General features: G+C 40.8%; 1 protein-coding gene across 8 annotated transcripts in view; it reads left to right on the top strand.

Moving 5' to 3' along the window:
* LOC100737060 (chondroitin sulfate proteoglycan 4-like) overlaps nucleotides 1-23567 on the top strand; it is a 142190-nt gene that overhangs the window by 89708 nt on the left and 28915 nt on the right. For all 8 annotated transcript variants that reach the window (XR_002339748.1, XR_002339749.1, XR_002339751.1 and 5 more), the window contains exon 11: nucleotides 19911-19989. The gene's annotated coding sequence lies outside the window, so the exon portion shown is untranslated. The remainder of the gene's footprint in view (nucleotides 1-19910; nucleotides 19990-23567) is intronic.

The following is a 23567-nucleotide window of genomic DNA, read 5'->3' as shown; positions in this document are numbered from 1 at the left end:
AACAAAAACAAAACCCATTTTTTGGAGTTCCTTCATGGCTCAGCTAGTTAAGGATCAGGCACTGTCACTGCTGTGGCTTGGGTTGCTGCTGTGTGAGTGTGACTCCTGGCTGCAGATGCAACCAAGAATAAATAAACTTTTTTTTTGGTGAGACAATAAACATTGAGTGAGTTCCTTCTTCTTCCCATTTTCCTTATATCTATTCTACCTGCAAATAACCTCTCTAAGTCTGTGTCTCTGTAGATCCCTGTATTAGCTTATTTGCCTGAACCAACTTGAAAGATATTTTTAAAAACTAAGTCAATTAATTCACTGAATTTTAATGGTGCAGAGAAAGTTTACCTACTTTAAATTCTTTGGTCAGATGTTTTATTCTGCCATCCATCCTATTCAATTATTATTCTAATCATTCAGGACTTTCCTCACTTGGTCTATGTTTTGAAAATTGCCTCTGAGTTATTTTTTTAAAATATGGTAAGTACCCTACTTTATCTTTTTTATCTCATCTGGAAGCTTTCCCCCCCCCCGCCTTTTTTTTTGTCTTTTGTCTTTTTAGGGCTGCACTTGTGGCATATGGAGGTTCCCAGGCTAGGGGTCGAATCGGAGTTATAGCCACTGGCCTACACCACAGTCACAGCCATCCCAGATCTGAACCACATCTGCGACCCACACCGTGGCTTATGGCAGCACCAGACCCTTAACTCACTGAGACCAGGGATCAAATCCGCATCCTCATGGATATTAGTCAGGTACGTTAGACACTGAGCCATGAGGGGAACTCTAATCTCATTGCTCTGCCGTACCAATATTGTTTTCATGTCTACCTTTTCAACCTTTTTTAACACTGTATTTGAACATTAATCAGGAATGGAAGAAAGGAGAAAATTTGTGAAAGGGAGGCTTCAAAGAGTTATTAGGTGAGAAGAATTGAGATACAGGTGAAATTTTCCTATTTTACTAAAATGTCTCCAGTCATTAAAAAGGTCCTTTCTGGCTCAGTTACTTGATTCTATTAGCTCTGTTTGCCTTTGGTATGAAACCATTTCTTCGTGGGAAATCTTACAAGTAGAGCATATTAAGAAAGATGTGTCATTTTAATTGATAACCAGTATGGAGCTTGTATTCTCATATCCTGGGCCTTCCCTTACCCCAACTCTATATTCCTGTTCACTGTGACCCCTGGGGTTGGGAGACGCTACTCCCTAAAACTCCCAACAATCTGCAGAATATAGTGTAGCAATCACTGGACTGGATAGGCCCTGAGCTCTCTCCTTGTGGGCTGTGTGTCCATACCTGGTCTTACCTTTCCTCTCCCCCTGTCTAAATCAGACTCATCTTTTGAAGCCCACACCCGTGACTGCACCTGCATATATTTATATCCTCCTCTTTTGTTCTTTGTGCATTCTATTCCCTCTGTGTCAACTTCCCTTCCCATCTTTTGTGGTCCTGAGGAAGTGTAGAATTCTCAGGTAATAGACTCTATTCTAGTTTGACTGGAGCATGGGATTTCTGAAGGAAAAAGGTAAGAAAATCGAGTCCAGATCATAGCAGGTAGTAACTGTCTGAGGTAGCAGCCACTTAGGTCTAGAGTAAGAGAATTAGCAACATACACAAACATCAACCCACTTCTACATAAAATGATTTCATAGTTCCATTCCCGTCTAGCATTCCTGACTCCTCTGATCAGAGCTGTTTCTGGCCTGAAGGCCAGGGATGGAGTGAAGTGGAGGAGGCAGGGACAGAGTGTTCTCTTCCTTGGTCTGTTAGCTCCATAAAGTTAAAACCATAAAAAAGCAGTATCCACCCAAGCCTCTTTCCTTTGCCTCCCTGTGACATGTCTAAGTGGGTCTTCCATTTGCCACAGGATTGGGGAATCTGGAATCACCTTGAGTAAGCACTGAACTTGGCAGATGGTGCTTTTGAAATTTGGCTTCTCTTGGAATTTTCCTTACAGTCTCCATTCCTCTATTCCTGAATTTGTTTAAATATTCATGTAGCATATTTAACTTACTCAAAACACTTCCACACCCATAATATGTCTTTATAACAACTTAGTAATGGGAGAAATTATCTTTATTTCACAAACGAGGAAATTGAGTGCCTGGCAGGTTAAAGGACTTGCTAAGATTAGATACCATAACTAATGTTCGTGGTAGAAGAGCGATGAACTGGGAGCTAAGAGACCAATATAACAAGTGCATGCTCATGTTGTTAACATGATTCTGTGGGAACAGCACCCTTCCTGTCACTGTGCCCACTGCCAAGTTAGCCTCACATCATCCTTTTGAACTCACAAACCAGTCAATATAAAAATCTCCACACAAATGTAAACGTTTTTGACAATACATCTTTGCTTCTCAAGATGTGGACCTGGGGGACACTGGACAATTTGGATGGCTTAGGAGTTGGCACAATTAGGACAGAATGGGTTTTCAAAGTTGGTTGGAGGCAAATAGGCCAATAGAAATGGTAACCAGATTTTTCACATCTAAAATACATTCCTAGTTAAAAAGTCAGCCAAAGCAGCACAAGATGGAAATAAAGGTATCATGCCAAAACTCCAGCCACCACAAATTCTGTTCATCTCCCTCAAAATCAGCTCGAGCAATGGGATAGAGAGTGCCTCTCAATCCCACCCAAATGCTGGGCCCCACCTTTTCAAAGGCAGAACTCTGGCACCTTTCAGAAGCTCTGCATTTGGAAGGGAGAAGCAGAGGTGGGATGGGGAGCTCTGTGAGTACTGGGTGAGGGTGGGGGACCCGGTCTCTATGCTTAGAGACACTGCTGACGTCAAACCCTCACCTCCCTCCCTCTCAGACTGGAGCAAGTACACAGAAAACTCCCTTTTGCAGCTGTGTAAACCATTCTTGCTGAACTGCAACACGCCCACTGCCCCCTACAGCTATTCCAAATCCAGTTTCATCGGCCATATTCAGAGGGAAATAAAAAACCGGTCTATTTTCCCAATTGGCCCCTTTTCAATCAGATGTGATTAAAATGAAGCCTGAAGTTTAAATGAAATACTCTTCCAGTTTATGCTCTGGAGTTTCCATGCTCCTTCCTCCTCTGATTAGGGCAAGCTAGCCAGCTGAGGCTTTTCTTCCAGTGTTTCCTAAGGAACATTCTGGAAAGTTGGCTCTAAGGTTGCATTTCTGTCTAATATGCATCTGTTTCAGGCTTCAGATGAGCCTGTTCATCCTCCCTGGTGGAATATGGGACATTAGGAGTGGATTCTAAAGCCTGGCCCTATAGAGGGAAGGGGAGGGGGCAAAGTGAATCAGATTTTCCCCCAGGTCTTATGAGAGCCCACTGTCCCCACTGGTCCTGCAATACACAGACCCTCTAAACCAGTCTGTGGGAGAGAAGGAGGTCATGTTGTTTAGTGGGAATGAATGGTGGACTCTGCACCTTTCAATGGAAGCTCAGGTGGGAAGGGGTAAAATACCTCTTCTAAGTCCCTCTAAACTGTGCTCCTAAGGCTTTGACATCAAGAGTGGTGTTAGAATTAAGAGGTATGAACCACTCTGTATAAAATAAATAAGCTACAAGGATATATTGTGCAGCACAAGGAATGTAGCTGATATTTTACAATAACTATAAATGGAATATAACCTCTAAAAATGTTATGAATCACTATGCTGTACACATAAAACTTATATTGTACATAATTTTCCCTCAATAAATAAACAAAGTCATAGAAAAAGAGATCAGATTAGTATTGCCAGAGGAAGGTGGGGATTGGGTAATTGGATAAAGGTGGTCAGAGAGTATAAATTCCCAGATCTAAGATAAGTTAGTACTAGGAATGTAATGTACTACATGGTAAATAAACACTGTTGCATGTTATATATGAGAGTTGTTAACAGAGTAAATCCTAAGAATTTCTTATCACAAGAAAAACCAGGGTTTTTTTTTTAATATTTCTTTAATTTTTTGTATTCAGTGTGAGATGATGGATATTTCACTAATCTTACTGTGGTAATCAGTTTATGATGCATGTAAGTGAAATCATTATATGGCACACCTTAAACTTACACATTTCTGTGTTATATCTTAATGACACTGGATGAAAAAAGTGAAAAGAAAATACTACTAAATGAAAATTAATTTATTTTAAAAGATGTTCAAAAAATTTTTTTAAATTGGGACTTAAGCCCACGGTTTTGTTTGTTTGTTTGTTTATTTATTTATTTTTTAGGGCCCACCGATAGCATATGAGAGGTTCCCAGGCTAGGGGTCTAATCAGAGCTACAGCTGCTGCCTATGCCACAGCCACAGCAGTGCAGGATCTGAGCTGCGTCTGAGACTTACACCACAGCTCATGCAACGCCGGATCTTTAACCCACTGAGTGAGGCCAGGGATCGAACCTGGAACCTCATGGTTCCTAATTGGATTCTTTTCTGCTGTGCCACAATGAGAACTCTTCAATTTTTTTTTATTATTATTTTTTTAATGGTGTTAGCAGTTTGGGAGCAGAGGAAATGTGGAGTTCTTGTATAACTTCTAGTTCCAAGTGCCCTGCAAATCCCCATGGTTCTTGGGTGTGTACTGGAGTCATCTATGGAGATTTCTAGAAATATAATTGCCATACTCCAAGCCCAGGTATTCTAGTTCAGTAGGAAGGGCACTGTAAGGCCTTAGCCTTTGTGTAGTTTGAAAAGTTCTACAGTGATTCTCCTGAAGGTGGTTTCATGCATTTGCAAGTTTTCTCATCTGGGATATGTGTCAAAATCACCCCAAGGTTGGAATTCTGAAGTCACTGGAAAAGAATTCTTTTAAGTGGAAATCTGCAGTACAGAGGTAGGGAGATCGCTAGTTTAAAAAGATTAGAGGGTATCAAAACAGGAAGTATTACAGTACACAGGAACAAATGCCTCATTTGTAGACAAACGCAGTAGGGCTGTTTTTTTCTAAGAAAACTACCAGCCCTGCTGCAAGAGTCACTGAATAAAATTAATTGTGCTCTAGCTGTAGAGATAATACCCAGCTGGGAGTGGAGAGAAAAAAAAGTCTGATCCCTGAAGTTTGAGCAGGTAGGTAATATTAGACCCACATCTCCTCAAGGAGCAGAGATCCTTGTGGACAAACACAACATGCCTCAGGCAGGGCAGGAATCTGGGTCAAGCCGCTCCAACATTTTGAGTTCTCATTTCGAGCGGTATCAGACACCTTCCCATTGTTAAGACTTTCATTTATTTCTTCATTAAATATTATTGACTGCCGGCTATATGCCAGTTGCTCAATAGTAACTTCTGGAGGAACAGTGACAATGCCACCGGAACTCTTTTCTTCTGATGATTACTTTTCTTGTCTTATTTTTACTTGGCCTTAGTTTTTCATTTAGACTTTCCACATGGTAGAGAAGTTGCCTTCTGCTGCCCATGATTTATACCCTTCAGCTTAGAAACTCCAAGAAAAAAAGGAGCTTCTTTCTCTTAGTATCAATCAACTATTCTAAGGGAAATTTTGGAAGGGCTCTTGCTTGAGTCATATGCTTTTTTTTTTTTTTTTTCACTTTAACATTTTTATTTTAGAGCTATTTTTTTTTTTAATTTTCCCACTGTACAGCAAGGGGGTCAGGTTATCCTTATGAGTCATATGCTTAACCATGCAGATGATATTTTCCTTAGTGTGATGATGGTTGCACTAATATATTCATTCTTCATTACACATGTTTATCTTATAAGGTGACAGGCACTCCTTCCACCAAGGGTGAGGCCCTGTGTTCCCTCCTCTTCTGTCTGGGTGGGGGCTGTGATGGCTCCCACCAACAGAGTCTTCAGGGCCAGAACATAAAAGGGAAACAGTTTACAGCTCACACACACACACTCTCTCTCTCTCTCTCTCTCTTTTTCTCTGGATATTCATCTTTAGAGCCCAGCCTCCACGTTGTGAGGAAGCCCAGGTCACACAGAGAGGCAATATGTGGGTACGGTAGCCAACAGTTAGCATCAACAAGAAGACATGTGAGTGAATGAGTCTGCACATGATTTCAGCCCCAGCCTTCAAGTCTTCCTTCTGTGACTGTAGACAGTGTGTAACAGAGTACAAGCCATCCTGCTCTGCCCAGTCTGAATTCCTGACCCACAGCACCCATGAGCCACAGTAGATCATCAACTATGTTTTAAGTCACAAAGTTAGGTTTTTTTGTTTGTTTTGTTTTGTTTTTGCTTGTCAGGGCCACACCCTCAGCATATGGAAGTTCCCAGGCTTGGAGTGGAACCAGTGGTGAGCCGCATCTGCAGCCTACACCACTGAAATGCCAGATCTTTAATAACCCACTGAACGAGACCAGGGATCGAACCTGCATCCTCATGAATCCTGGTCAGATTCATTAACTGCTGAATCACAAAGGGAACTCCCTAACTTACAAAGTTTTGAGCAATTTATCGTGTGGCAATGGAGAAATAATTGTCCATTGGACCAGTCTCTGTTGCTGGCAGTTGAAGCATTGTGATTAGGAGAGCAAATGTGTTCCTGAATAGGAAGGATGCAAAAGGGTGCTGGGTAGACAAGATGAATAGATACCACAGCCCACTACAATCATCCTAGGATAGGTTAATTTCCCACAAGCATATACACATTCATGCATAAGAACAACTGAAGCCAGTCGTTACTATGAACAGCAAAAGGAAAACACCCCAATTTTACTAATTCCATCATGAGAGAGCTAGTGTTATCCAGGTAATATATTCTGTTTTCTCTGATTTATTGCTTAGGCAATGATTCTCAACTGAGCAAGGCCTAAAAAACAAAATTTCAGAAGTGTTACAAGGAAGGTTTGGGGCACAAGTTGAAGTCCAGCCATGTAACTTAGAGGCTGAGCTTAAAAGCTGGTTGAAGAAACAGGTTCTACAGTAATCTTTAAGAGGATCCTACACATAGGGATGGGATAGAGGATCACTTTTAAGAATGAACACTTCTTTCCAGTGCAATTTCCCTCTGTCTTCTCAGCTCTGAGCAATTCAGGAACCTATTCACTAGTCTCCAGCAAGTCACAGTTGATTTGCATAACTGAAAACAGAACTCTAATTCTTCATTAGCAAACAAAATTATACATTCTGAAGTTCCCAAAGGATTTTTTTTTTCTTTCAGTTTTACTTGTTTTTAAAAGAAAGTTGAGGAGTTCCCATTGTGGCGCAGCGGAAACAAATCCGACTAGGAACCTTGAGGTTTCAAGTTCAATCCTTGACCTCGCTCGGTGGGTTAAGGATCTGGTGTTGCTGAGAGTTGTGGTACTGGTTGCAAATGCAGCTCGGATCTGGTGTGGCTGTGGCTGTGGTGTAGGCCGGCAGCTGTAGCTCCCATTAGACCCCTAGCCTGGGAACCTCCATATGCGTCTCAAAAAAAAAAAAAGAAAAGAAAAGAAAGTTGACCAAAGTATATTCTCAAGGTTTATTGTGTGCAATTATTTTTATAGACTTCTGATAAAAAATTCCTTATATAGACCCATTTTGAAAGCTCAAAACACAGGAGGGGGAAAGTATAAATTAAGCAGTATCTAAAATATGCTCTTTCTCATAGGAGGGGAAAAAAAGGTTACTCTGCTGTCAATTTAAATGATAGCCACCAGAGAGGCCAGAGACTGGGCTTCAGGCTTAGGGACTGAGTTACAAAATTAAAACATCTCTATCACTGCTCATCTATAAAGAAGAAACAAAAACAGTAGACATTTGAATGTTGCATCTCTGAGAAAGGACAGAAGAAGGGAAGAGGAAAAAGGTGAAGTTCACTGACCCCAGCTCTCCAGTTGGAAGGAGGGTCACAGAACTGAATGCATCCTCAGCCTCCATTTCCTTTCAAACAGAAAGTGATTGCCAGTGAAAGAGAGCACATTTTGCCCTGTTCCTCCCTGAATTTAAAGTTCTCATCTAAATCCACATGAAAACAGAAAAGACACAACCCATTTCATAATTCAGCAGAATTGGAACCTGCTTTCAGAACTTATAGTGTTCAATTATGTGAATCTTTTGAGGTTTTTAAAGTTTTCAATTTTAAAAAGTTGTGGTAACATTTACATAAAAAATAAAAATAAAATTTACCACTTCAAGTGTACCTTTCAGTAGCATTAATGTAGAACATCCACACTGTTGCATAACCATCCCTACCATCCATCTCTAGACATTTTTGATGTTTTCAAACTGAAATTCTATACTCAATTAAACAAAAACTGTCCCCCCCCCCATGCTACTTTCTGTCTCTATGAATTTGACTACTCTAGGTATCTCATATAAGTGGAATCAGAATATTTGTCCTTTTGTGACTGGCTTTTTTCACTTAGCATATCTAAGTTAAAACATAGGTCAGAATTACCTTATTTATTTATTTTTTGCACCAGCGGCATATGGAAGTTCCCAGGCTAGGAGCTGAATCTGAACTACAGCTGCCGGCCTGTACCACGGCCACAGCAACACCAGATCCAAGTCATATCTGTGGCCTATACCATAGCTCACGGAAACGCTGGATCGATGACCCACTGAACAAGGCTAGGGTTCAAACCTGCATCCTCATGGATACTAGCCAGATTCATTTCCATTGCACCATGACAAGAACTCCTCTTTCTTTTTATTTTCTATTTTTTACTTTTTAAGAAATTGTATTATAGCTGAACTTACAATGTTGTATTAGTTTCAGGTATACATCAAGGTGAATCAGTTTTGCATATACATATAATCTCTCTTTTTCCCCATACAGGTTGTTACAAACTATTGAGTGGATTTCCCTGTGCTGTAGGTTCTTGTTAATTATCTATTTTATACAGTAGTGTTAATATGTTATTTCCATCCTCCTAATTTATCCCTCCCCCCTCAGTTTCCCCTAGGTAACCATAAAAAAATCTGTGTTTGTTTCTATTTTTTAAGTTCTTTTGTGATGTTTTTCATTAGATTTCACATATAAGTGATAGCATATGATATTTGTCTTTGTCTGACTTACTTCACTTAGTATGATAATTTCTAGTTCCACCCATGCTGTTGCAAATGGAATTATTTCATTCTTTTTTATGGCTGAGTAGTATTCCATTGTATACATAATACCACATCTTTTTTATCCATTCTTCCATTGATGGACATTTAGGTTGCTTCCATATCTTGGCTATTGTAGATAGTGCTGCAGTAAATATTAGGTGCATGTATCTTTTTGAATTATGGCTTTCTCCAGATATATGCCTAGGAGTGAGATTGCTGGATCATATGGTAGTTATATATTTAGTTTTTTTAAGGAATCTGTCCCCTATAGTGGCTGTACCAATTTACATTCCCAATGACAGTGTAGGAGGGTTCCCTTTTCTCCACACCCTCTCCAGCATTTATTATTTGCAGACTTTTTTATCATGGTCATTCTGATTGGTGTGAGGTGATACTTCATTGTAGTTTTGATTTGCATTTCTCTACTAATTAGTGGTATCGAGCATCTTTTCCTGTGTTTTTTGGCCATCTGTCTGTCTTCTTTGGAGAAGTGTGTATTTATATGTGCTCATGTTTTGACTGGGTTGTATTTTTTTTTTTAACATAAAGCTGCATGAGGTGTTTGAATAGAATTTCCTTCTTTTTAAAGGCTGAATAACATCCATAGAATGTATATACCACATTTGGTGAGTTTTTTAAGGGGAGGAAATATCTTCAGGATAGTCTTTCTGGTCTCCACTATCTTTTTAACATTAAACATTTGTTTAAAGATTTTTCTTCTTCTATGTTTATTATTCTATCTGATGTAGGGGAACAAAATTTGTGGCCTCAAAATACATCTCATTTTCATGAGGATTAATTTAGGCTGATTATTTTTAGGGCTCAAAAGCCTAACTGCCTAAAAGAATGTAGATGGAGGTCCTGTTCCAAGAAGGCAGCCACCATCACCATAGGTAACTACAGTGTGAACTGGGTGTGTAGACAGAGAGGGACCTAGCCAAGTCTGTGTGTTAAAAGTCCTTTCTGTGTCCCGCTGTCTCTGCCTGGCCCAGCAAACATTTGTTTATCAAACATTTGCTTTTCTATCTCCATGTAAATTCCCTTCTTCTCCTTTGAGGCCTCAAACTCACACCCCCAACATCCTCTTTTGTCTTTAGCTGAAGATGGTGTTGAAGGTGAGGGCTTCAGCCATTTTGGCAAACAACTCAGTTTTCCTCGGTTTCTGCCATGTCTACATGTTATTAAACTTTTGTTTGATTTTCTCCTTTTAATCTCTCTCATGTTGATTTAATTCTTAGACCAGCCATAAGAACCTAGAAGGGTAAAAGTTCTTCCTCCCTAACACTGTTTTCCTTTTCCTCCCTACCCTCTTTTTTTCTTTGTCCCTTACCTGTGTCCCTTCCTTCCTTCTGTCCTTCATTCCTCCCCTCCCTCCTTCCTTCTGTCCTTCCTTCCTCCTTCCTCCTCCCTACCCTGTCCCTTCTCTCTTTCCTTTGTAATAGTAGGCAATACATACTGTTTGTATTGTTACATTTATGTAAAATGTTATGTAAATATTCATTTCTCCTAAAAAAAGAAAAAAAAAAGTGTCAGTTTCTTGGAGCAGGAGCCAAATCTTACCTTGTAGGAGGCCTAGAATAAATGCTTAGTAGAGGAAAGCTGAATTTAACTGAGTGAAATTATATTCAATGTCGACAGCTGCATGATGATCTCATCTACAGATTTCTTAAAATCAACTAAGTGAAACACTGACCAATATGGCTATCCGAGTATTCATTTTCTTTGGCTTCCATAACAAATTTCCACTGATTTAGTGGCTTAAAACAACATAATTTTTTTTTTTATCTTATAACTCTATACTTCAGAAGTTCAGTATGGGTCTCACTGGACTAAAATCAAGGTGTCAGTGGGCTGCATTTCTTTCTGGAGGGTGTAGCAAAGTATGTTTCCTTGCTCATTCAGGTTTGGGGAGAATTCAGTCCCAGGAGGTTGTAGGACTGGTTGTAGGACTTCATGTCTCTGCTGGCTCCAAGGGGCTGACCTTACCTCCAAGAGGCTTCTCTCAGGCATTTGCACATGTATGTAGAACCCTGTACCTTAGAACCAGCAAAGGGGCATCAAATCCTTCTCAAGCTGTCATCTCTACTAGCCTTCTATTGCTGTGTCTTTCTCTTTACAGGCTGGGAAGATACTATATTTAAGGACTTGTGTGATTAGATTGGGTCCACCTGGATAGGCTTAATTACATCTGCAAAACCCCTTTGCCATGTAAGTTTCCATGAATGGACATCTTTGGAAGCCATTAAAAGCTCATTCTTTTTTCCCCTCCATTAGCTGGTCATAAAAGATCCTACATGTGGCCACAGGTGTGAGCTGAAGGAGAGGAGCTAGTGTGAGAGTAATGGATGGCATGAGGATCTGGGCTACCTGCCTACATAGCTTCCTTGTATTCTTCAGTCCTATCAGTGGTCAATCCTAGGAGTAGTGCTTTTATTTAATAAGAGACTTCTGCTAACCGCGCCTTACTTTATGACTTGATGATCCAAGCACTGCATCCTGGACCTAACAAAGTCCTACCCTGGAGCCTACTCAGAGCTGGCAGCCTTTCATGTCATACACTGCTGTGTGGAAGAGTATTCCTGGGGTATATTCCCTAGATTCTAAAGTGGCTTATCAGGTGTTACATATCCTTCCTCATGGTTGGAAGTATGGGAAGCAACAATTTTTCCTTTGGAGAGTATGTCCTAGCTTGCCTCAGACTACCAGGCACCTAAAAATTCTACTGATGTAGCCCTTCCTAGAATCTTCAGAGGATTTACCTCACATTCTTTGAAGTATATTTATCTCACCAAGGCCTCCAATGAACTGGCCACTTTGTGCTCCTCTGGTCTGATTAACATGATGCCATCAACAGAGTAAAGCAATGTGAGGTTCTGTGGGATGTCCAGGTCTTTGCAGACTCTATTTTATGAGAGAATGAGAGGATTCATATAGACCTGGGAAATACAGTGAACACATACTATTATACATTCCAAATGAATGTGAAGCATCTAACCCTCTTTTTTGACTAAAAAGAAATGTATGACCCCATACCATGGGCCTGAGATCATGTTAATCTGCTAGAGCTGTCACAGCAGCTGCAGTTGGGACTACCGCTTAGTTGAGTTTTTGTACTGGTCCACTGTCATCTTTCAGTGTCTGTCTGGTTTCTGCAGGGGGAAGACTGGTGAATTAAATGGAGATATTATGACCATCACCCTCACAAGGGGTGAAATATAAAGCTGAAGGAGAGAGAATTTATTGACTTGGGAGCCCTCCTCCAGAATATACTCTACATAACCTAGAGAAGGCACCAGGAAATGGTTCAAGCATGCTGCTAGGATGACTGCTAGAAGGATGTGTAAAAGAAATGCCTCAACCAAATGAGGTAAAAAGGCCAGAGATTGCCGTGGCATGCAATGGAGGGGAAGTAAAAGGCTAAGAGAAGGGAATTTGTGGATATACTATATAAAGTTGGAAAGCCCAATTATGTTGTGATTTAATCCTATTTATTGGTCTAGTGGCAGGAAGGAAGTAGGGGCAGATTCAGGGGTAAGGGAGTTGCATTTTGTCTTATGAGGGGAAGACCCTTGTGTCTTATTCAAGTAAGCAAGCATGTTATCCTTTAATAGGCAGGAAGGGGGCCAATTTTGCATGCTTAGGTGGTTAGGAGAAGGCTAGAGAGTTGAAATTTTGGGTGGCATCAACCAAGATGTCCCTATTCCATATTTCCAAACCTCATTCTTTCCTAACAAGGGCCATGGCCTTGGGACCATATAATGTCATTTTTTGAGGGCAGGGGGATCTTTTTAGGGCTGCACCCAGGGCATATGGAAGTTCACAGGCTAGGGGTCAAATCAGAGCTGCAGCTGCTGGCCTACACCACAGCCAGGGCAATGCCAGATCTGACCTGCATCTGTGACCTACACCACAGCTCACAGCAATGCCAGATCCTTAACCCACTGAGTGAGGCCAGGGATTGAACATTCGTCCTCATGGATAGGAGTCAGATTTGTTACTGCTGAGCTATGATGGTAACTTCACCATATAATATCTTAATTGGGAGTTTAACTTTTTTTATTTGATTGGAGTCAACTACCATATCAAATAATTCCTGAGGCTGCTTCTCAGCTTTCTCACTATAAGAGATGATACCTTTTTATATGCTAAGAAGGAAGGTCTCTCTGGCATTCACTCTTAGCTTGTAATTGTCAGTTAATCACTCTGAGCTTTTCATTACCTTTTCTCAGATCATTAATTGAGTTTACCAATACCCATCGAGTTCCATTTTTCTTATTATTTCCCAAATACCTGATATATAACAGCATCTAGTGAATTCCTTTCCATCAGTATACCATCCCACTTCATCAGTGGTTGAAAATTTTAACAATTTCATTGCTACCTAGTACCAGGGGCTATTTGCTGCTCCTACAGTCACCAGTGGGGTCCTCTTTGCCGAGTAGGTGTTGGATGAGTCCATTCCTCAAGATTGGGCAGTATATCGCAGTGTCTCACAAGTAATCTTAAACCCTTACTTCAAAACAGAACACCTTCATCAAGCTTCAGAAAGAGCTTATTTCAGGAAAAATCCTTTCTCTGGAAGGCTCTTGTGAAATAAACATAGATCCTTGACCTTAATTTCATCGGAAAAGCAGAACCCTTTGGTAGGCAAGTCATCAGTGAATGACGCTTATTAGATGCCTACCATTTTCTCAGTCATTCCATTCAGCATAAGGAGAGAAAAAAAGAAAATCTTACAGGTTTTTAAAGTTGTCTTCAAAGAAACACAAATGATTTTGGGTCACAGTTGCCAATATTTAGATTGAATTTTGTCTTTTTTTTTAGGGCCACACCTGTGGCATAAAGAGGTTCCCAGGCTAGGGGTCCAATCAGAGCTGTAGCCTCTGGCCTATGCCACCGCTGCAGCAATGCCAGATCCAAGCTGTGTCTGTGACCTACACCACAGCTCATGGCAATGCTGGCTCCTTAACCCATGGAGCGAAGCCAGGGATGGAACCGGTGTCCTCATGGACACTAGTCAGATTTGTTTCTGCTGAGCCACCATGGGAACTCCTAGATTGAGTTTTGAAATAATCCCATTGCTATTATGTGGCTGAAGCATTTGGTTCATAAAAGGCACTGCTTAACTTTGGCAATATTTTCAAATAGCCTGGTAGATACTCTTGGGCAGGCCAAAGACATCCATCAGATGTACACTGGCCAGCAGTGGGCCCTGAGAGAACATCTGGAATACCAGTTCCTCCAATTTCTTGGAAAATTAGGGAGTGGGCGTGTTATAGAACTGCTTCCTAGGGACTTTCATGGAGCTGGATGTCAAGTCCAGTAACTCCTTTGTCTCCTTCCATTTGTTTTATTGTTCTCTGATGCTCTTGCTGCCACACACCCCCTCCCCCTGAAGCATAGTGTCCTGCCTAACAACCTGGGATGGGAAAGGAGATAATAGCCTCCAAGGGTGCCTGCTGGTGCCATGGCCACCCCAGGAGACAGCGACCACCCAGAGGAGGCTTGGGAATGCCTCTCTCCCTCCTAAGCATAGCACAGTTTTCTATCAAGTGGATCCGCTCCAACTGGGAAAGAGTTCTGAAGTCAGAAATATTCATTCTCTTCCAAATTGTCATTTGACCATGTTGTTGAGTTAACCTGCTTGCTTTTGACCAAATAACTTTTGACCCATTGTTTTTAGCTGGGTAAGTTTCTCCTAAATAACTTAGAACCCATTTCCCCTTGGCTTGCGCATTGTCTAATTATATGAAAACACAGAAAAAATAATTATTCATGTCATCAGAAAGATACTGAAAAAGACAAAGACCTCTCTATCCTCACTCCCTCCCTCACCCAACTTGTTTCCAGTGCTATTACTCAGAATATGCTTGATGCCTGGTAAATAAAGTACTTTATGAAAAATAACCAAATCCTAGCCTTAATGTTATCACCAGTGGAGGAGTTCAAAAGAGAATGAAGAAAAAAAATGACTACATCTGCTCTTTAATTATTTGGGATAATAATGAGTTAATATACATATAAATACACCTAAAATAGGAGTTCCTGTCATGGCTCAGTGGTTAAAGAACCTGACTAACATCCACAAAGACACGGGTTTGATCCCTGGCCTTTCTCAGTGGGTTAAGGATCTGGCGTTGCCGTGAGCTATGGTGTAGGTTGCAGACATGGCTCAGATCTGGCGTTGCTGTGGCTCTGGTGTAGGCCAGAAGCTACAGCTCCGATTTGACCCCTGGGCTGGGAACCTCCATATGCCTCCTAGGGTGTAGCCCTAAAAAAAGACACCCCCCCCCAAAAAAAAACCCCACCTAAAATAGCATTTATTGAATGCCTACTATATACCAGAAACTGTTCTATTTATTGTTATTTTGCATATTGAAACTGTGGCAACTGGCATGCTATCATTTCCAATGTAAGTATATTAAAATGTACCAATTAATGGGCTGTGTTTATAATTCAGTTAATTATAGCATCATTAATTTTACTTACTTGGATGCTAATTTGATACTTCAGGATGTTGCTTCCTAAACAGAATGGCACTAAATTGTGTAAAAAATTCCTAAAGAATTTCTGATGAATTATATGTACTTAGAAAGTATATAAATGCCTAACTCAACACTCCTCTTAGGATTTTATAATTCTGTGAAAGGAATGCATGACTTACTGCCTAGAGGTATTTGGGGCTTGAAGCTAACACCCATCCCCCAAAGGACCTAAATGATAAGAAAAAGCCACTTTTGTCAGAACAGCTGTATGTGAGGATTGGACAGTGAAACCAACAATCTGATGGACCTGTTTGAGATCTATCACCTATAAGTCAGGAGATTGTGGCCATGTTACTTGAATTTTGAGTCTTAGTTTATTCATCTGTGAGAGAAATACTTCTTAGCATTATTAAGAAAACAGAGTAAGAAAACTCTATGTAAAGCATGCAATAAATGGCAGATATCTTTACTGTTAGTGGTGTTATTATTAGATGGGATTCCCAGAAGTGCTGGCAGGAGTGAATTCTCTTTTGATAAGCTAGTCCCTCTCTGTATCTCCAATTCCTCATTCATAAAATGTGAGTAATAATGGTATCTGCTCTAATGGCTCTTGTGAGGATTAACAAATTAATACATGCACACCCCTTAGAACAGTGCTTGGCACATGGTAAACTCACTCTTCAAGTTCATGTGCTTTCAATTTATACTAAATTTCTTTGACCAAATCTAAGGATATAAACTACTTTTCCTCAAAAGGAATATTTGATTTAGTCAAGAGTATTATATCATTTTTTTCCTCCTCATTGACCACAGACTTTCACCCTTTAAAAGGCCTTTTATTATTAACTGGAAAAAATAAAGTAAGCTGGTTTTGTGAAAAAAGTGCCAGATTTGGCTAGTAAGTTGTGGAAGATGGATCCAATATGGCCTTGGGCAAGTAACACTCTGAGCTTCAGTTTTCTCATTTGACTGGGGGAATAACATCCCTGTCCAAAACACCTCAGCATCTTCCTGGATGATTTAAAGATCTTATGGGATAAAGGAGACTTGCCTCCTGTGTGTGATACTATTAGTGTTCAAGAATAATGCTTGGCTTCTCCCAGTCCACATAACTGACTCTCAGGCTTCTTCCTTGACTGTTGGATTGGATATGAATGAAGTGGCTACTGGGGTCCTTTAAAGATGATAATTCTGAAGGACAGTAAAATGTCAGTTGAATGAATGATGTTTGATGATGGGGTAAGCAGTATTATCACATACCTCCCCCCCAAAGATATCCACATTTTACTCTCCAGGAACTTGACTATGTTCAATATGAATATGTTGTTATCTGGCAAGGGAGAACTAAGTTTGCAGGTGGAATTAAGGTTGCTAATCAGCTGACCTTGAAATAAGGGGATTATCCTGGATTATCTAGGTGGATGTAATATAATACCAAAGATCCTTTAAAATGCAAAACAGAGGCAGAAGAGGTCAAAGTCAGAGAGAAATCTAAAGTTGCTATAAATTTGCTTGAAGATGGAGGAAGGGCCACAAACTGAAAAAAGCAAGCAGCCTCTAGGAGGAAGAAAAGGCAAGAAATGGATCCTCATCTAGAGCCTCTAGGAGGTGGCTTGATTTTAGCTGAGAGAAACCCATTTTAGACTTTTGACCTCTACAACTATCAGAGAATACATGTGTGTTAAGCCACTAAGTTTGTGGTAATTTACTACAGCAGCAATAGGAAACTAACATAGATGGTGATGGAAATATTATGTCCTGGTAGCATTTACTCAATGCTTACCTTCCAAGTATGATATAGCTATGCTTTCTTGCCCTCATAAAAAAGTGTTATTCCATTTTGCAGGTGAGATAGCAGAGGCTCAGAATGATCAAATAATGCCCCAGGGGATACTATTCACTTGTGATTGAATTGGACTGCAAATCTCTCAGATCTTACCCTGATGCACCAGTGCCATTCAAAGTGTGGTGCCTCGTTACTGATATACTTTGAAATAGTACAGATATACAGACTGCATGCTTAGAAACTTTTTATAGTAATTTTTTTTATAATTTTGAAATGTAATTTTATGTTTGTTAAGTCTAGTAATAAAAAAATGGGTGCTTATTTTTTGGGGGAGGGAGGCTGCACCCACAGCATATGGAAGGTCCCGGGCAATGCCAGATCCTTAACCCACTGCACATGGGATTGAACCCATGCCTCAGCAGTGAATCAAGTAGCTGCAGAGACAGCTTCACACTGGATCCTTAACCTGCTGTGCCACAGGGGAAATTCCTTGGGGCTCATTTTATTTGTCTTTTTTATTTCATTTTTTAAAACAATTTATTCTAATTGTATTTCCTTTAAAAACATTGACTAATTCTGGATTGGAAAGAAAAAAAAAAAAAAACTGTTTCCAAATCCTAGATGCTTTGAGAAGCATTGCACTGACCACAATGCTGAGATTTGGGGTTGTTGTGGGTCCTTGACTCTGGCTTTACTAGTCTCCCCTTAAATGGTGAGAGTGAGGAGCCTGGCTCACAACTGCACATAGTCTTCCTGGGGAGACGTTGGGGTGTAGGGTCCTCAGAAGTGTTAATTTTCCCTCAGGGCAAACTTTCCCAGTTCTTTCTAGTCATACCCCCAAAGTCTTACTTTCTCTCTTTCCTTTCAATAAAGGATTTTCAAAGTTTATTTTAACTTTTCCTTCTCTTTCTTTGGTCAATTTTTTACGAGAGTGCATGCCCCCTGCATATTTCACATGGCTTAAATTTTTATGAATCCAAGAATAAATGCATTTTTGGCTAACAACTAAGAAGTATTTTTAGACTTATAGAGCTGTATTTTTGTCTTTTGTAGAGCATAATTTGAAGCAGATGCAGTTGTACACAGAACTCTTTAATTCTGCACCCCTTTTCAGATGTCCTGCAGACACACTACATCCCCTGAGAAATATGTTAATACTTTAATGAAAACTGATCTGATATGAAGAATCTCAGTCTGGAGGGTTGAGCTACCCAGTGAACAAGGTGCTGGGTTTTTGTCTGTTCTTTGGGTCAACTGCTTTTGACGTTTGCTTTGCCGGGGAAAGGGGCACTTACTGTGGAGATGTTTAGTAAGCAAGTAGAGGAGAGGATGGAGGGTAGTCAGAGTAAGGACAAGGTTCAAAGCACAAAGAGACCACTGGGGACAGAGGAGAACTTGCCCAAACTACACGCTGCTGTTTTTCTCCCCACCACTCTGAGTTCCATAACAGAACAAGACCAGGTCCAGGGGAGTCTGTGTGAGAGAAAGAGAAAAACAAAACAAAACAAAAAAAAACTACCAACTTATCCTACTCACAGAATCTTCCACTTGTCAACAGATCTGGCAGCAACCTCTGTCATCATCCAGTTCAACATTCTTATTCTACAGCTGTGCTCGAAAGCTACATGTGGTGTTTGTTTGCTTTGTACAATTATTATCTCAGTCGGTGTCAAAAAGTTCCTTGAACAAGTGAGTGAATGAATGGTATTGAGACTTAGCAAAGATAAATATATCTTGTCCAAGATAACAACAGAGTTCTGAATATACCAGTCTCATTTCCATACAGTCCAACAGACTTGCTGTCAGTACCGATATAGAACTAGAAAATGCTCCTGGTGTGAGTTCAGACTTGGCACTGGGTTTCTCCCAGCTAGCTGAAGGTTAAATAAAATACCCAAGCTGGGTTTAACTTGCTCTCCAAGCAGGAATTCAATGCATTTTAAATCAAGAGTTCCTGGATCCCAGCAGATGAAAAGTTTCATATGGCTGGAAGGGCCAAGCCTGGATGAACATTGTGCATTATCTCATTCCACCTTAGAAAGTAGAAGCTGGGTTGTGAAGGGTTGGCCATGGTTAAAAGCTGCAAGGCTGAGGGTTCTTTCAACTCTGCTATGATTGGAGCTAAGCAGGCATAAATATGCCTTTCCCAATGAAATAAAAAGCAAAGTTTAGCCCCTCCCCCCAAATCTCCCAAGAGTTGCAGATTTAAGTTGCTATTGAGATAAAAATTAAGGAAGTATTGACAGTCTTCTGTGACTAAAAAAGCATCTTCCTGGAGTTCCCATCGTGGCTCAGTGGTAATGAATCTGACTATCATCCATGAGGACGCAGGTTCAGTCCCCGGCCTTGCTCAGTGGGTTAAGGATCCGGTGTTGCCAAGAGCTGTGGTGTAGGTCACAGACACGGCTCAGACCTGGCACTGCTGTGGCTGTGGCGCAGGCTGGCAGCTACAGCTCTGACTGACCCCTAGCCTGGGAACCTCCACATGCTGCAGGTGCAGCCCTAAAAAGACAAAACAAAACAAAACAAAACTTCCTTTCTCCAAAAAATCATTCAGAGTTTGGGAATGGTTTCAGGGAGAATAAATGAAGTATAACTGGGATGTTGGCCTGTCAGTATATGACTAGGAAAATGACTAGCCTGGAAAAGTAACCACAAACTTTGCTTCACAGATGAGCAGCAGGAACAAGGAACAAAAGGCGTGATGCAGCACAAAAAGCCTGGCTGCTGTTAGAAGACTTGATTGGACAGGTGATGTGCCTTCTCAGAGCTTTGTTTTCTTTACATGAAAATGATCATGACAGTAGTTCCCCTCACGGAAATGTTGTGATGAGGTTTATTTATGTTTTTCTTTTTATGGCTGCACGTGTGGCATATAGAAATTCCCATCTAGGGGTTGAATCAGAGCTTCAGCCTCTGGCCTATACCACAGCCACAGCAACAGCAGGTCTGAGCTGCATCTGTAAATGGCAGCTTGCAAAAATGCCTGATCCCTAACCCACTGAGCAAGGCCAGGGGTGGAACCTGTATCCTCATGGAGACTATATCAGGTTCTTAACCTGCCGAGCCACAATGAAAACTCCCTGTAACTAGGTTTATTAAGAGAACAGGTGTATATTAATAATAACGGCTGTAATTTTTCTAGCACTCAATATGTGCTAAGGCACTCTCCTGGAGTTTTTTGTTTGTTTGTTTGTTTTTTCAAGTCTAACTTAGAAGTAAATTTGGGCAAATTATTTATCCTTTTAGCTTTTATTTTTTATTGAGAATAAATTATAATTTATTAATAATTTTACATACTCATAGAGTTGTAGCAAAGATTAAATAAGTCAGTTTATGAACGTGCTTACCCAGTATATAACCCGTGGTAAGTCCTTAGTGAGTATTAGCTCTGAGGGAGTATATTATACTGCCTAGTGATATTAATAATATGAGATAGGGTCCTCACGAAAAGCATCTGAATGAGGAGGGAGACGAGGAGGATGATGGGACCTGTGGTGACAATGGGAAAGTTCCACTTTGTCCCTCCACGTGTACTCGCCACACTTTTCCCTGCTCAGTGCCCAGGATGAGGACCTGTATGGGCTACATCAGGAGGCTCCCTCACCCTCTGATTTCTGGTTAGCTCAGCTAATGCAGAGCCTGAGCAAAGAGAGAGGGAGGAAGGTGGGGAAAGTGAGGCCAAGACATTCATTCCCAGCTTCTTCCCTGTGGACCAACTGGCTGCTCTCCTTGCCATGACCCTCTTGACAAAGCTTTCTCTTCAGGGCTCTGCTTAGGGCTTCCTTCCCGGGCCACTTCAGGCCTAAGGATGGTAAGAACTTTCCTCTGCAGCTAGCCAAGGGCAATGCACTTTCACCTTTATTTCCTTATATTCTGCCAAGACTTTGGAAAGCAGTCCCTTTTAGTCCTTGGGTTGTCCTTGCATTGCCCAAGCAAGGCGTATGTAGTCTTCCTGGGTACCTTCTCTTACAGTCATTCCATTCCTATGCTAATATCCGATAGAAGTAGTAAACACTGCTTCAGAGGAACAAATTCTATGAATTCCAAATTGGTCATCCTGATGTATTCCATTTACACATCTATACTCCGCCTACTCCCTTCTCATCTCATCTCCCATGGGGGGATTGTGACCTTGTTCAGATATTTTTCCATACAGGAGCAGTGGAAAGACAAGGGTTCAAGGGCTTTGGAGTGTGGGTAAGAGGATGATGGGTGAATTTAGGTTACACAGTTTAAGAATGAAGCCAGGAAGCTGATAATAGACTGGAAGAAAATTCAAGTCAAAGGACTAGGAATGTTCATGAGGCTGAAGATGAGGTAGTGGGGAAGTAAAGAGAAGAGACAGCTAAAACTATAAGTGCTGTATGAGGGTGAGATAGTAGTTAAGATTTCAGAGGTAGAGCAGCTGCAGGAGATGACAAGAGCCATAGTGTATGGTGGGACCCAGTCAGTTAAGTGAAGCAAAGGTGAGAGTTGCTGTATTTGTGGAGGTCCAGGAAATTGAAGTCAAGGGGAAGGATGAGTTGCCCATGTGGTCACAGAGATCATCAGGGATGAAGGCACAGGTTTGTGCTGAAAGGACAATGAGCTGGGTGCTGAAGATGTCAGTGAAACCAAGGAGTGAACCAGGAGCTTGGTAGATGACAGCAATAGGAGGGACAGCTATGTGGCACACATCTCAAAGGGGGAGTTACTCAAGGGCAGTCATTCCCATTTGTGAACACCAATGCCTCTGAGATCTAAGGAAGATTTATGGGAGAATAAATAATCTCCTGGATCATTTGACTCACAGCAGAAAACAGATGGCAGGCACTCTCATTTTGGGTAAAACATTTCAGGACAGTGGGAACCTAGAGTAAGAGATTAAGAATTCCCACTGGAAGAAAAGCGATCATGGCAATCATTTGAATGTTGCCATAAATGTTGACCCAAATCTCTAAAAATTTCAAAAATTTTCTCCCATGATTTAACCTTCCCAATATAAATGTTTTCATACCCCCTGTTTTTTAGTATTTGCATAACATGTTCTTCCTTTAAATACTGTAGTTTTGCAAGAATTTCCTGGTTTAACAATGACTCAGTTCTTTAACAGATAAGTCCTGCAAAATTACACAATCCATTTCTCATAGTTTGCTTGAAAAAGGCAAAATAAAGAGTAAGGTCCAAAATACGAAATTAGTTTCCATTTAGTTTACTGTAAAATACAATCTGCCATTTCATGTTTTAACTTTAGAGTTAATTTTAAACATTTTACAAAAGAAAGATTGAAAATAAGAGGAACATTTAAGCAATACAAATTTTTTTTTTTTTTTTTTTGCTTTTTAGGGCCACACCCACGACATATGGAGGTTCCCAGGCTAGGGGTCTAGCCGGAGCTACAGCTACTGGCCTACACCACACCCACAGCAACACTAGATCCGAGCCTAGTCTTCAACTCACATCACAGCTCATGGCAATGCTGGATCCTTAACCTGCTGAGTGAGGCCAGGGATCAAACCCACAACCTCATGGTTCCTAGTCAGATTTGTTTCTGCTGTGCCACAATGGGAACTCCACAAGTAAATTTCTTGAGGCCAACATAACTCTTCTTGGTTACCTTTTCAAGAATCATTCTCTTTTTGGTCTCCAGCTGCTGAACTTTTGCTTTGATAGGAAAGTAAGAAGTTACTTTCTTGGAAGAGATCTCAGGACAGAAGCATCAGCCTTGCACTTACAGAGGGCAAGATTCTGGTTCATGTTGTATGGCAAGGTGGCTATTTTCCCTGTTTTCTCTTCTTTTCCATTTTTCCTGGATTTGTCAACTGGACCCCGACCACCCAGAATATACAGTCAATACTTCACAGCCTTGCTTGAACCTAAGGTTTGACAGTGTATCTAAATTTCAGCCTGTTTGATATATTTGATGCTGTTGATGAACAAAGTTTACTGTTCAGGGTGCTATCAGTTTATGGAATTTCAGATCAGAGCACAGAGATTAGCATCTTTCTCTCCCACACACCAGCCATATCACATGGGAACACTGCCTCACCTCTTGCTACCACCTGTAAAATAAGAATAATATATTCACCTCCTGGGGTGATTATGAGGACTGAAAAAAAATAATGTTAATGAAAAACAGTATTTAATCTGGCACTTTCCATGTGCCAGGATCTGAGTCCACATAGTCCATATCAGATATTTAATAAATGCCAACACAAAGCTCCCAGCATCCTACCACACAGTGAAAGCAGTGCTGCCCAGGACTGTCCAATGCTGCTCAATGAGTCTATAGGCATCTTAGCCCCAGGACTCTGCTCCATAGGACACGGGTCTGAGTTCACAGGACT

Source organism: Sus scrofa, chromosome 16 (assembly GCF_000003025.6).
Source record: "Sus scrofa isolate TJ Tabasco breed Duroc chromosome 16, Sscrofa11.1, whole genome shotgun sequence".
Lineage (NCBI taxonomy): Eukaryota > Metazoa > Chordata > Mammalia > Artiodactyla > Suidae > Sus > Sus scrofa.
This window is presented reverse-complemented; position numbering and strand designations above follow the sequence as displayed.